At 46.6% G+C, this 13,475-nt stretch overlaps 4 non-coding genes and 1 pseudogene across 4 annotated transcripts; all 5 read right to left on the bottom strand.

The window, feature by feature from the left end:
• Positions 1–1,138: 1,138 nt before the first annotated feature.
• On the bottom strand, positions 1,139–1,257 carry LOC147082759 (5S ribosomal RNA). The gene has a single exon (XR_015076222.1). It is a non-coding gene; the product is annotated as a 5S ribosomal RNA (ribosomal RNA).
• A 2,417-nt stretch (positions 1,258–3,674) lies between these two features.
• On the bottom strand, positions 3,675–3,793 carry LOC147082758 (5S ribosomal RNA). Its single transcript, XR_015075995.1, has one exon. It is a non-coding gene; the product is annotated as a 5S ribosomal RNA (ribosomal RNA).
• Positions 3,794–6,216: 2,423 nt separating this feature from the next.
• LOC147082757 (5S ribosomal RNA) lies at positions 6,217–6,335 on the bottom strand. Its single transcript, XR_015076104.1, has one exon. It is a non-coding gene; the product is annotated as a 5S ribosomal RNA (ribosomal RNA).
• A 2,417-nt stretch (positions 6,336–8,752) lies between these two features.
• LOC147082756 (5S ribosomal RNA) lies at positions 8,753–8,871 on the bottom strand (annotated as a pseudogene).
• A 2,423-nt stretch (positions 8,872–11,294) lies between these two features.
• LOC147082755 (5S ribosomal RNA) lies at positions 11,295–11,413 on the bottom strand. The gene has a single exon (XR_015075992.1). It is a non-coding gene; the product is annotated as a 5S ribosomal RNA (ribosomal RNA).
• Positions 11,414–13,475: the final 2,062 nt, after the last annotated feature.

The raw sequence follows: 13,475 nt of genomic DNA, 5'->3' as shown, positions 1-13,475 counted from the left end.
ACTGTATAAAACACTAGTTAGGCCGCAGCTAGAGTGCCGCGTGCAGTTCTGGTCACCACATTACAAGAAGGATGCGATTGCACTAGAGAAGGTGCAGAGGAGATTTCCGAGGATGTTGCCTGGGCTGGGGAATTTTAGTTATGAGGAAAGATTGGATAGGCTGGGGTTGTTTTCTTTGGAACACAGGAGGCTGAGGCGAGACCTAATTGAGGTGTGTAAAATTATGAGGGGCCGAGATAGAGTGGATAGGAAGGACCTATGTCCCTTAGCAGAAGGGTCAATAATAGATTTCAAGTAATTGGTAGGAGGTTTACAGGGAATTTGAGGAGACATTTTTTCACCCAGTGAATGGTGGGGGTCTGGAATGCACTGCCTGAAAGGGTGGTAGAGGCAGAAACCCTCATCACGTTTAAAAAGTACTTGGATATGCACTTGAACTGCCGTAACCTACAAGGCTACGGACCAAGTGCTGTAAAGTGGGATTTGGGTGGATTGCTCTTTGTCGGCTGGCACGGACAAGATGGGCCGAATGGCCTCCTTCTGTGCTGTAAATTTCTATGATTCTGCCTGATCATGTGACATCTGCCCACACGACTTCTACAAATGTTATTACATTGTAGCCAGGATTGTTTAGTTTCCAATTCCGCCCATTTTGAAGCCAGGTCTCCGTTATGGCTACTATTGCATAACCCCATGTGGCAACTTGCGCCTGCAACTCGTCAATCTTATTTGTAACGCTCCTCGCATTAACACACATGCATTTCAACAGCATGCTAGTTGGCTTTGCTTTTTTCCTGAATTTAACTGCTGCTCTTTCGACATTCTTCTTTGTTCTGTTGCTGTTTGTCCCTCCGAGTTTTCTATGCACCTTGTCTCTCCTCTCTGCTGCTGTGTCCTGGTGGCCCTCCGCCAGTGTGTGTATTTTGGCTATCTTATTTTCTTCTTCTGCTTATTTCGGCCCTGTGTCTGGAGCCCCTTGCATTTGTGTAGCAGCAGGAGAATGTGCAGCGAAGAAATGGTCAAAGGAAAGCGAGAGAGAGAGAGAGAGAGAGAGAGCAGCAAAAAGGATGTTGATTGATTAAGAGCAGTGTGTGCGCGTGTGTGTGCAAAACGTTGAGCAGCCTGTGGCGGCAGCAAAAGCCTACTGCACCCGGTATTCCCAGGCGGTCTCCCATCCAAGTACTAACCAGGCCTGACTCTGCTTAGCTTCCGAGATCAGACGAGATCGGGCGTATTCAGACTAGTATGGCCGTAGGCGTATGCTAGCTGGCTTTCTCTTTACTTAAAGCTGTCGCCCATTTTTTTCTCTTCTACGCATTCATACAAGTATTCAACACTCAATTTACATTTACAAATTTTACTCCTCCCGCAACCCCCCACCCCCCCTCCACCTCTTCTTGCTGCTCTGCCTCCCACACAAACAAACTACAAGCCCAACCCTTCATTGCCTTCTATTCAAATATTACATCAAATAAACATGCTCAAACACCAAGTCTTAAGGGCTGTAGCATCTTTCAAACTGGACAAATACCCAGGCCCGCATCAAATCTATCCCACACTCTTAAGGGAAGTAAGACACCAAATAGCACAGGCTCTCACCATCATTTTACAATCCTCTCTGGCTACAGGTGTGGTGCCCGACCACTGGAGGACTGCTAACGTGCTACCGTTCTTTCAAAAGGGAGAGAGGGATAGACCGCATAATTACAGGCCAGTCAGCCTAACCTCGGTGGTGGGAAAATTATTGGAAAAAGTTCTGAGGGACAGGAGAAATCTTCATTTAGAAAGACACGGATTAATCAGGGACAGTCAGCATGGATTTCTTAACGGAAGGTCGTGTCTGACTAACGCAATTCAATTTTTCGAGGAGGTAACAAGGAGGGTCGATGAGGGTAGTGCCTTTGATGTAGTCTATATGGATTTTAGCAAGGCTTTTGATAAGGTCCCGCATGCCAGATTGGTCACGAAAGTAAAAGCCCATGGGATCCAAGGCAAAGTGGCAAGTTGGATCCAAAATTGGCTCAGAGGCAGGAAACAAAGGGTAATGGTCGAAGGGTGTTTTTGTGACCGGAAGGCTGTTTCCAGTGGGGTTCCGCAGGGCTCACAGAATCACAGAAACCCCACAGTGCAGATAGAGGCCATTTCGGCCCATCGAGCCTGCACCGACTCAGTACTGGGCCCTTTGCTTTTTCTGGTATATATCAATGATTTGGATTTGAATGTAGGAAGTATGATTAAGAAGTTTGCAGATGATACAAAAATTGGCCGTGTGGTTAATAATGAAACAGAATGCTGTAGACTGCAGGAAGATATCAATGGACTCGTCTAGTGGGCAGAACAGTGGCAAATGGAATTCAGTTGGAATACACAATAAATGGTAGGACACTGAGAAATGCAGAGGATCAGCGGGACCTTGGAGTGCATGTCCACAGATCCCTGAAGGTAGCAGGACAGGTAGATAAAGTGGTTAAGCAGGCATACGGGATACTTGCCTTTATTAGCCGAGGCGTAGAATATAAGAGCGGGGAGGTTATGCTTCAACTGTATAAAACACTAGTTAGGCCGCAGCTAGAGTGCCGCGTGCAGTTCTGGTCACCACATTACAAGAAGGATGCGATTGCACTAGAGAAGGTGCAGAGGAGATTTCCGAGGATGTTGCCTGGGCTGGGGAATTTTAGTTATGAGGAAAGATTGGATAGGCTGGGGTTGTTTTCTTTGGAACACAGGAGGCTGAGGCGAGACCTAATTGAGGTGTGTAAAATTATGAGGGGCCGAGATAGAGTGGATAGGAAGGACCTATTTCCCTTAGCAGAAGGGTCAATAATAGATTTCAAGTAATTGGTAGGAGGTTTACAGGGAATTTGAGGAGACATTTTTTCACCCAGTGAATGGTGGGGGTCTGGAATGCACTGCCTGAAAGGGTGGTAGAGGCAGAAACCCTCATCACGTTTAAAAAGTACTTGGATATGCACTTGAACTGCCGTAACCTACAAGGCTACGGACCAAGTGCTGTAAAGTGGGATTTGGGTGGATTGCTCTTTGTCGGCTGGCACGGACAAGATGGGCCGAATGGCCTCCTTCTGTGCTGTAAATTTCTATGATTCTGCCTGATCATGTGACATCTGCCCACACGACTTCTACAAATGTTATTACATTGTAGCCAGGATTGTTTAGTTTCCAATTCCGCCCATTTTGAAGCCAGGTCTCCGTTATGGCTACTATTGCATAACCCCATGTGGCAACTTGCGCCTGCAACTCGTCAATCTTATTTGTAACACTCCTCGCATTAACACACATGCATTTCAACAGCATGCTAGTTGGCTTTGCTTTTTTCCTGAATTTAACTGCTGCTCTTTCTACATTCTTCTTTGTTCTGTTGCTGTTTGTCCCTCCGAGTTTTCTATGCACCTTGTCTCTCCTCTCTGCTGCTGTGTCCTGGTGGCCCTCCGCCAGTGTGTGTATTTTGGCTATCTTATTTTCTTCTTCTGCTTATTTCGGCCCTGTGTCTGGAGCCCCTTGCATTTGTGTAGCAGCAGGAGAATGTGCAGCGAAGAAATGGTCAAAGGAAAGCGAGAGAGAGAGACAGAGAGAGCAGCAAAAAGGATGTTGATTGATTAAGAGCAGTGTGTGCGCGTGTGTGTGCAAAACGTTGAGCAGCCTGTGGCGGCAGCAAAAGCCTACTGCACCTGGTATTCCCAGGCAGTCTCCCATCCAAGTACTAACCAGGCCTGACTCTGCTTAGCTTCCGAGATCAGACGAGATCGGGCGCATTCAGACTAGTATGGCCGTAGGCATATGCTAGCTGGCTTTCTCTTTACTTAAAGCTGTCGCCCATTTTTTTCTCTTCTACGCATTCATACAAGTATTCAACACTCAATTTACATTTACAAATTTTACTCCTCCCGCAACCCCCCACCCCCCCTCCACCTCTTCTTGCTGCTCTGCCTCCCACACAAACAAACTACAAGCCCAACCCTTCATTGCCTTCTATTCAAATATTACATCAAATAAACATGCTCAAACACCAAGTCTTAAGGGCTGTAGCATCTTTCAAACTGGACAAATACCCAGGCCCGCATCAAATCTATCCCACACTCTTAAGAGAAGTAAGACACCAAATAGCACAGGCTCTCACCATCATTTTACAATCCTCTCTGGCTACAGGTGTGGTGCCCGACCACTGGAGGACTGCTAACGTGCTACCGTTCTTTCAAAAGGGAGAGAGGGATAGACCGCATAATTACAGGCCAGTCAGCCTAACCTCGGTGGTGGGAAAATTATTGGAAAAAGTTCTGAGGGACAGGAGAAATCTTCATTTAGAAAGACACGGATTAATCAGGGACAGTCAGCATGGATTTCTTAACGGAAGGTCGTGTCTGACTAACGCAATTCAATTTTTCGAGGAGGTAACAAGGAGGGTCGATGAGGGTAGTGCCTTTGATGTAGTCTATATGGATTTTAGCAAGGCTTTTGATAAGGTCCCGCATGCCAGATTGGTCACGAAAGTAAAAGCCCATGGGATCCAAGGCAAAGTGGCAAGTTGGATCCAAAATTGGCTCAGAGGCAGGAAACAAAGGGTAATGGTCGAAGGGTGTTTTTGTGACCGGAAGGCTGTTTCCAGTGGGGTTCCGCAGGGCTCACAGAATCACAGAAACCCCACAGTGCAGATAGAGGCCATTTCGGCCCATCGAGCCTGCACCGACTCAGTACTGGGCCCTTTGCTTTTTCTGGTATATATCAATGATTTGGATTTGAATGTAGGAAGTATGATTAAGAAGTTTGCAGATGATACAAAAATTGGCCGTGTGGTTAATAATGAAACAGAATGCTGTAGACTGCAGGAAGATATCAATGGACTCGTCTAGTGGGCAGAACAGTGGCAAATGGAATTCAGTTGGAATACACAATAAATGGTAGGACACTGAGAAATGCAGAGGATCAGCGGGACCTTGGAGTGCATGTCCACAGATCCCTGAAGGTAGCAGGACAGGTAGATAAAGTGGTTAAGCAGGCATACGGGATACTTGCCTTTATTAGCCGAGGCGTAGAATATAAGAGCGGGGAGGTTATGCTTCAACTGTATAAAACACTAGTTAGGCCGCAGCTAGAGTGCCGCGTGCAGTTCTGGTCACCACATTACAAGAAGGATGCGATTGCACTAGAGAAGGTGCAGAGGAGATTTCCGAGGATGTTGCCTGGGCTGGGGAATTTTAGTTATGAGGAAAGATTGGATAGGCTGGGGTTGTTTTCTTTGGAACACAGGAGGCTGAGGTGAGACCTAATTGAGGTGTGTAAAATTATGAGGGGCCGAGATAGAGTGGATAGGAAGGACCTATTTCCCTTAGCAGAAGGGTCAATAATAGATTTCAAGTAATTGGTAGGAGGTTTACAGGGAATTTGAGGAGACATTTTTTCACCCAGTGAATGGTGGGGGTCTGGAATGCACTGCCTGAAAGGGTGGTAGAGGCAGAAACCCTCATCACGTTTAAAAAGTACTTGGATATGCACTTGAACTGCCGTAACCTACAAGGCTACGGACCAAGTGCTGTAAAGTGGGATTTGGGTGGATTGCTCTTTGTCGGCTGGCACGGACAAGATGGGCCGAATGGCCTCCTTCTGTGCTGTAAATTTCTATGATTCTGCCTGATCATGTGACATCTGCCCACACGACTTCTACAAATGTTATTACATTGTAGCCAGGATTGTTTAGTTTCCAATTCCGCCCATTTTGAAGCCAGGTCTCCGTTATGGCTACTATTGCATAACCCCATGTGGCAACTTGCGCCTGCAACTCGTCAATCTTATTTGTAACGCTCCTCGCATTAACACACATGCATTTCAACAGCATGCTAGTTGGCTTTGCTTTTTTCCTGAATTTAACTGCTGCTCTTTCGACATTCTTCTTTGTTCTGTTGCTGTTTGTCCCTCCGAGTTTTCTATGCACCTTGTCTCTCCTCTCTGCTGCTGTGTCCTGGTGGCCCTCCGCCAGTGTGTGTATTTTGGCTATCTTATTTTCTTCTTCTGCTTATTTCGGCCCTGTGTCTGGAGCCCCTTGCATTTGTGTAGCAGCAGGAGAATGTGCAGCGAAGAAATGGTCAAAGGAAAGCGAGAGAGAGAGAGAGAGAGAGAGAGAGCAGCAAAAAGGATGTTGATTGATTAAGAGCAGTGTGTGCGCGTGTGTGTGCAAAACGTTGAGCAGCCTGTGGCGGCAGCAAAAGCCTACTGCACCTGGTATTCCCAGGCGGTCTCCCATCCAAGTACTAACCAGGCCTGACTCTGCTTAGCTTCCGAGATCAGACGAGATCGGGCGCATTCAGACTAGTATGGCCGTAGGCATATGCTGGCTGGCTTTCTCTTTACTTAAAGCTGTCGCCCATTTTTTTCTCTTCTACGCATTCATACAAGTATTCAACACTCAATTTACATTTACAAATTTTACTCCTCCCGCAACCCCCCACCCCCCCTCCACCTCTTCTTGCTGCTCTGCCTCCCACACAAACAAACTACAAGCCCAACCCTTCATTGCCTTCTATTCAAATATTACATCAAATAAACATGCTCAAACACCAAGTCTTAAGGGCTGTAGCATCTTTCAAACTGGACAAATACCCAGGCCCGCATCAAATCTATCCCACACTCTTAAGGGAAGTAAGACACCAAATAGCACAGGCTCTCACCATCATTTTACAATCCTCTCTGGCTACAGGTGTGGTGCCCGACCACTGGAGGACTGCTAACGTGCTACCGTTCTTTCAAAAGGGAGAGAGGGATAGACCGCATAATTACAGGCCAGTCAGCCTAACCTCGGTGGTGGGAAAATTATTGGAAAAAGTTCTGAGGGACAGGAGAAATCTTCATTTAGAAAGACACGGATTAATCAGGGACAGTCAGCATGGATTTCTTAACGGAAGGTCGTGTCTGACTAACGCAATTCAATTTTTCGAGGAGGTAACAAGGAGGGTCGATGAGGGTAGTGCCTTTGATGTAGTCTATATGGATTTTAGCAAGGCTTTTGATAAGGTCCCGCATGCCAGATTGGTCACGAAAGTAAAAGCCCATGGGATCCAAGGCAAAGTGGCAAGTTGGATCCAAAATTGGCTCAGAGGCAGGAAACAAAGGGTAATGGTCGAAGGGTGTTTTTGTGACCGGAAGGCTGTTTCCAGTGGGGTTCCGCAGGGCTCACAGAATCACAGAAACCCCACAGTGCAGATAGAGGCCATTTCAGCCCATCGAGCCTGCACCGACTCAGTACTGGGCCCTTTGCTTTTTCTGGTATATATCAATGATTTGGATTTGAATGTAGGAAGTATGATTAAGAAGTTTGCAGATGATACAAAAATTGGCCGTGTGGTTAATAATGAAACAGAATGCTGTAGACTGCAGGAAGATATCAATGGACTCGTCTAGTGGGCAGAACAGTGGCAAATGGAATTCAGTTGGAATACACAATAAATGGTAGGACACTGAGAAATGCAGAGGATCAGCGGGACCTTGGAGTGCATGTCCACAGATCCCTGAAGGTAGCAGGACAGGTAGATAAAGTGGTTAAGCAGGCATACGGGATACTTGCCTTTATTAGCCGAGGCGTAGAATATAAGAGCGGGGAGGTTATGCTTCAACTGTATAAAACACTAGTTAGGCCGCAGCTAGAGTGCCGCGTGCAGTTCTGGTCACCACATTACAAGAAGGATGCGATTGCACTAGAGAAGGTGCAGAGGAGATTTCCGAGGATGTTGCCTGGGCTGGGGAATTTTAGTTATGAGGAAAGATTGGATAGGCTGGGGTTGTTTTCTTTGGAACACAGGAGGCTGAGGCGAGACCTAATTGAGGTGTGTAAAATTATGAGGGGCCGAGATAGAGTGGATAGGAAGGACCTATTTCCCTTAGCAGAAGGGTCAATAATAGATTTCAAGTAATTGGTAGGAGGTTTACAGGGAATTTGAGGAGACATTTTTTCACCCAGTGAATGGTGGGGGTCTGGAATGCACTGCCTGAAAGGGTGGTAGAGGCAGAAACCCTCATCACGTTTAAAAAGTACTTGGATATGCACTTGAACTGCCGTAACCTACAAGGCTACGGACCAAGTGCTGTAAAGTGGGATTTGGGTGGATTGCTCTTTGTCGGCTGGCACGGACAAGATGGGCCGAATGGCCTCCTTCTGTGCTGTAAATTTCTATGATTCTGCCTGATCATGTGACATCTGCCCACACGACTTCTACAAATGTTATTACATTGTAGCCAGGATTGTTTAGTTTCCAATTCCGCCCATTTTGAAGCCAGGTCTCCGTTATGGCTACTATTGCATAACCCCATGTGGCAACTTGCGCCTGCAACTCGTCAATCTTATTTGTAACACTCCTCGCATTAACACACATGCATTTCAACAGCATGCTAGTTGGCTTTGCTTTTTTCCTGAATTTAACTGCTGCTCTTTCTACATTCTTCTTTGTTCTGTTGCTGTTTGTCCCTCCGAGTTTTCTATGCACCTTGTCTCTCCTCTCTGCTGCTGTGTCCTGGTGGCCCTCCGCCAGTGTGTGTATTTTGGCTATCTTATTTTCTTCTTCTGCTTATTTCGGCCCTGTGTCTGGAGCCCCTTGCATTTGTGTAGCAGCAGGAGAATGTGCAGCGAAGAAATGGTCAAAGGAAAGCGAGAGAGAGAGAGAGAGAGAGCAGCAAAAAGGATGTTGATTGATTAAGAGCAGTGTGTGCGCGTGTGTGTGCAAAACGTTGAGCAGCCTGTGGCGGCAGCAAAAGCCTACTGCACCTGGTATTCCCAGGCAGTCTCCCATCCAAGTACTAACCAGGCCTGACGCTGCTTAGCTTCCGAGATCAGACGAGATCGGGCGCATTCAGACTAGTATGGCCGTAGGCATATGCTAGCTGGCTTTCTCTTTACTTAAAGCTGTCGCCCATTTTTTTCTCTTCTACGCATTCATACAAGTATTCAACACTCAATTTACATTTACAAATTTTACTCCTCCCGCAACCCCCCACCCCCCCTCCACCTCTTCTTGCTGCTCTGCCTCCCACACAAACAAACTACAAGCCCAACCCTTCATTGCCTTCTATTCAAATATTACATCAAATAAACATGCTCAAACACCAAGTCTTAAGGGCTGTAGCATCTTTCAAACTGGACAAATACCCAGGCCCGCATCAAATCTATCCCACACTCTTAAGAGAAGTAAGACACCAAATAGCACAGGCTCTCACCATCATTTTACAATCCTCTCTGGCTACAGGTGTGGTGCCCGACCACTGGAGGACTGCTAACGTGCTACCGTTCTTTCAAAAGGGAGAGAGGGATAGACCGCATAATTACAGGCCAGTCAGCCTAACCTCGGTGGTGGGAAAATTATTGGAAAAAGTTCTGAGGGACAGGAGAAATCTTCATTTAGAAAGACACGGATTAATCAGGGACAGTCAGCATGGATTTCTTAACGGAAGGTCGTGTCTGACTAATGCAATTCAATTTTTCGAGGAGGTAACAAGGAGGGTCGATGAGGGTAGTGCCTTTGATGTAGTCTATATGGATTTTAGCAAGGCTTTTGATAAGGTCCCGCATGCCAGATTGGTCACGAAAGTAAAAGCCCATGGGATCCAAGGCAAAGTGGCAAGTTGGATCCAAAATTGGCTCAGAGGCAGGAAACAAAGGGTAATGGTCGAAGGGTGTTTTTGTGACCGGAAGGCTGTTTCCAGTGGGGTTCCGCAGGGCTCACAGAATCACAGAAACCCCACAGTGCAGATAGAGGCCATTTCGGCCCATCGAGCCTGCACCGACTCAGTACTGGGCCCTTTGCTTTTTCTGGTATATATCAATGATTTGGATTTGAATGTAGGAAGTATGATTAAGAAGTTTGCAGATGATACAAAAATTGGCCGTGTGGTTAATAATGAAACAGAATGCTGTAGACTGCAGGAAGATATCAATGGACTCGTCTAGTGGGCAGAACAGTGGCAAATGGAATTCAGTTGGAATACACAATAAATGGTAGGACACTGAGAAATGCAGAGGATCAGCGGGACCTTGGAGTGCATGTCCACAGATCCCTGAAGGTAGCAGGACAGGTAGATAAAGTGGTTAAGCAGGCATACGGGATACTTGCCTTTATTAGCCGAGGCGTAGAATATAAGAGCGGGGAGGTTATGCTTCAACTGTATAAAACACTAGTTAGGCCGCAGCTAGAGTGCCGCGTGCAGTTCTGGTCACCACATTACAAGAAGGATGCGATTGCACTAGAGAAGGTGCAGAGGAGATTTCCGAGGATGTTGCCTGGGCTGGGGAATTTTAGTTATGAGGAAAGATTGGATAGGCTGGGGTTGTTTTCTTTGGAACACAGGAGGCTGAGGCGAGACCTAATTGAGGTGTGTAAAATTATGAGGGGCCGAGATAGAGTGGATAGGAAGGACCTATTTCCCTTAGCAGAAGGGTCAATAATAGATTTCAAGTAATTGGTAGGAGGTTTACAGGGAATTTGAGGAGACATTTTTTCACCCAGTGAATGGTGGGGGTCTGGAATGCACTGCCTGAAAGGGTGGTAGAGGCAGAAACCCTCATCACGTTTAAAAAGTACTTGGATATGCACTTGAACTGCCGTAACCTACAAGGCTACGGACCAAGTGCTGTAAAGTGGGATTTGGGTGGATTGCTCTTTGTCGGCTGGCACGGACAAGATGGGCCGAATGGCCTCCTTCTGTGCTGTAAATTTCTATGATTCTGCCTGATCATGTGACATCTGCCCACACGACTTCTACAAATGTTATTACATTGTAGCCAGGATTGTTTAGTTTCCAATTCCGCCCATTTTGAAGCCAGGTCTCCGTTATGGCTACTATTGCATAACCCCATGTGGCAACTTGCGCCTGCAACTCGTCAATCTTATTTGTAACACTCCTCGCATTAACACACATGCATTTCAACAGCATGCTAGTTGGCTTTGCTTTTTTCCTGAATTTAACTGCTGCTCTTTCGACATTCTTCTTTGTTCTGTTGCTGTTTGTCCCTCCGAGTTTTCTATGCACCTTGTCTCTCCTCTCTGCTGCTGTGTCCTGGTGGCCCTCCGCCAGTGTGTGTATTTTGGCTATCTTATTTTCTTCTTCTGCTTATTTCGGCCCTGTGTCTGGAGCCCCTTGCATTTGTGTAGCAGCAGGAGAATGTGCAGCGAAGAAATGGTCAAAGGAAAGCGAGAGAGAGAGAGAGAGAGAGAGAGAGCAGCAAAAAGGATGTTGATTGATTAAGAGCAGTGTGTGCGCGTGTGTGTGCAAAACGTTGAGCAGCCTGTGGCGGCAGCAAAAGCCTACTGCACCTGGTATTCCCAGGCGGTCTCCCATCCAAGTACTAACCAGGCCTGACTCTGCTTAGCTTCCGAGATCAGACGAGATCGGGCGCATTCAGACTAGTATGGCCGTAGGCATATGCTGGCTGGCTTTCTCTTTACTTAAAGCTGTCGCCCATTTTTTTCTCTTCTACGCATTCATACAAGTATTCAACACTCAATTTACATTTACAAATTTTACTCCTCCCGCAACCCCCCACCCCCCCTCCACCTCTTCTTGCTGCTCTGCCTCCCACACAAACAAACTACAAGCCCAACCCTTCATTGCCTTCTATTCAAATATTACATCAAATAAACATGCTCAAACACCAAGTCTTAAGGGCTGTAGCATCTTTCAAACTGGACAAATACCCAGGCCCGCATCAAATCTATCCCACACTCTTAAGGGAAGTAAGACACCAAATAGCACAGGCTCTCACCATCATTTTACAATCCTCTCTGGCTACAGGTGTGGTGCCCGACCACTGGAGGACTGCTAACGTGCTACCGTTCTTTCAAAAGGGAGAGAGGGATAGACCGCATAATTACAGGCCAGTCAGCCTAACCTCGGTGGTGGGAAAATTATTGGAAAAAGTTCTGAGGGACAGGAGAAATCTTCATTTAGAAAGACACGGATTAATCAGGGACAGTCAGCATGGATTTCTTAACGGAAGGTCGTGTCTGACTAACGCAATTCAATTTTTCGAGGAGGTAACAAGGAGGGTCGATGAGGGTAGTGCCTTTGATGTAGTCTATATGGATTTTAGCAAGGCTTTTGATAAGGTCCCGCATGCCAGATTGGTCACGAAAGTAAAAGCCCATGGGATCCAAGGCAAAGTGGCAAGTTGGATCCAAAATTGGCTCAGAGGCAGGAAACAAAGGGTAATGGTCGAAGGGTGTTTTTGTGACCGGAAGGCTGTTTCCAGTGGGGTTCCGCAGGGCTCACAGAATCACAGAAACCCCACAGTGCAGATAGAGGCCATTTCGGCCCATCGAGCCTGCACCGACTCAGTACTGGGCCCTTTGCTTTTTCTGGTATATATCAATGATTTGGATTTGAATGTAGGAAGTATGATTAAGAAGTTTGCAGATGATACAAAAATTGGCCGTGTGGTTAATAATGAAACAGAATGCTGTAGACTGCAGGAAGATATCAATGGACTCGTCTAGTGGGCAGAACAGTGGCAAATGGAATTCAGTTGGAATACACAATAAATGGTAGGACACTGAGAAATGCAGAGGATCAGCGGGACCTTGGAGTGCATGTCCACAGATCCCTGAAGGTAGCAGGACAGGTAGATAAAGTGGTTAAGCAGGCATACGGGATACTTGCCTTTATTAGCCGAGGCGTAGAATATAAGAGCGGGGAGGTTATGCTTCAACTGTATAAAACACTAGTTAGGCCGCAGCTAGAGTGCCGCGTGCAGTTCTGGTCACCACATTACAAGAAGGATGCGATTGCACTAGAGAAGGTGCAGAGGAGATTTCCGAGGATGTTGCCTGGGCTGGGGAATTTTAGTTATGAGGAAAGATTGGATAGGCTGGGGTTGTTTTCTTTGGAACACAGGAGGCTGAGGCGAGACCTAATTGAGGTGTGTAAAATTATGAGGGGCCGAGATAGAGTGGATAGGAAGGACCTATTTCCCTTAGCAGAAGGGTCAATAATAGATTTCAAGTAATTGGTAGGAGGTTTACAGGGAATTTGAGGAGACATTTTTTCACCCAGTGAATGGTGGGGGTCTGGAATGCACTGCCTGAAAGGGTGGTAGAGGCAGAAACCCTCATCACGTTTAAAAAGTACTTGGATATGCACTTGAACTGCCGTAACCTACAAGGCTACGGACCAAGTGCTGTAAAGTGGGATTTGGGTGGATTGCTCTTTGTCGGCTGGCACGGACAAGATGGGCCGAATGGCCTCCTTCTGTGCTGTAAATTTCTATGATTCTGCCTGATCATGTGACATCTGCCCACACGACTTCTACAAATGTTATTACATTGTAGCCAGGATTGTTTAGTTTCCAATTCCGCCCATTTTGAAGCCAGGTCTCCGTTATGGCTACTATTGCATAACCCCATGTGGCAACTTGCGCCTGCAACTCGTCAATCTTATTTGTAACACTCCTCGCATTAACACACATGCATTTCAACAGCATGCTAGTT

Source organism: Somniosus microcephalus, unplaced genomic scaffold (assembly GCF_052327205.1).
Source record: "Somniosus microcephalus isolate GS21.2 unplaced genomic scaffold, FLI_Smic_1.0 scaffold110, whole genome shotgun sequence".
Taxonomy (NCBI): Eukaryota; Metazoa; Chordata; class Chondrichthyes; order Squaliformes; family Somniosidae; genus Somniosus; species Somniosus microcephalus.
Note: the sequence above shows the minus strand (reverse complement) of the source record. Positions and strands in the feature narration are given on the sequence as shown.